The sequence below is a fragment of the Cavia porcellus genome, unplaced genomic scaffold (genome assembly GCF_034190915.1).
Source record: "Cavia porcellus strain 051 isolate PalLab524CR breed Dunkin Hartley unplaced genomic scaffold, mCavPor4.1 scaffold_21, whole genome shotgun sequence".
NCBI lineage: Eukaryota > Metazoa > Chordata > Mammalia > Rodentia > Caviidae > Cavia > Cavia porcellus.
Genome location: NW_026947504.1, coordinates 42,943,450 through 42,944,853, shown reverse-complemented (window position 1 = coordinate 42,944,853; position 1,404 = coordinate 42,943,450).

Below are 1,404 nucleotides of genomic sequence, written 5' to 3'. Positions count from 1 at the left end.
ATAATAGATAATGTAAAACAAAATACAAGGTGACCAACAATGGTTACCATACTGCCTCTTGCTATCTTAAAAAGAATTGCCTATATGATCAGTTATAATAAAATTGAACGAAACAGTAAAGAATAAAACCAAAACACTGGAGACATTACAGGTCTTCAAAAGAAGATAATAGTCAACCAGAATGGGCATCATGATGAATCTTATTGTCTTCACAGTTGTTGCCTATACTTTCAAATTTGGTACTATCAAGCAAAGCAGAATAGAGGAAAATCAGTCAAAACAAGATGGTGAGGGCAATACAGGTTTCAAATCAAGTTAGTAGGAAATCAAAGTGGGTTACTATAATATATCCTGCTATTGTTTATTTTTCCCTTAATTAAAAAGATAAAGATAAAAAAGTAAATAATTAAAAAAGGAGATTAAGAAAAAAGAGGGCATAACAAAACAGTATAGGTCAAAACATAACCATTTAAGGAAAATAGTGTTTCACCACAAGATATCCTGACATAAAAGTACTTACCATAGTGTCTCTTTCCTTGAAATCTTTGAGTATAACTTCGTATACTGTAGCACCAAACATATCAAGACAATGTAAAACCATTCAAAAGAATAACACTATTACAGGGTATTTAGAACCAACTATCAGAAAATGAACAATGGTTTCTATATAATCTCCTTGTCTATAAAAGTTTTTGCTTATATTATCACATATAATAAAATCCAATAAGATACAACCTGTTAAGACCGATGGAGAAAGAAGAATAAAAGCTTGATGGGACTTCAAAACAAGATGATACTAAATCAGCACTAGCTATTATGATGTCTTGTTTTCTCCAAAATAGCTGTTCCTACCATCCAATCTTCTTTGCCTCATTTCTGTTGAGCTCTTTTTCTGTCGTTTGTTGTCAGTTTGTCTACTTCATTTCGCTTTCTGGTCCATTCATTGTGGCCTCTTTGCCACTGTTTTTGGAATCTTGGTATTTTCCTTTTTTTACAATATCCTGCAGTATTCTCTATAAAGTTGAATTGGTTGCAAATTCCCCTAGTTCCTCTTTTTCCTGGAAGCACCTTGTTTTTCCATCAATTTCTAGGGACAGTTGTGCAGGATATATCAATCTTTGATGAAGGTTATTATCTTTCAAAGCTTGAATTATTTCCCTCCACACTGTTCGTGATTTGATGGTTTGTGCCGAGAAGTCTGCTATAATTCTGATGGGTGTTCCCTTGTAAGTGATGTTTCTTGTCTCTGATGGATTTTAATATTCTGTTCTTATATTGGATTTCTGGAATTTTGATTACTATATGCCTGGGTGTAGCTCTGTTTGGGTTGTAGGTGGCTGGGGTCCTATATGCCTCATACATCTGAGTATCTTTACCTTTTGCTAAATTAGGGAAATTCTCTTG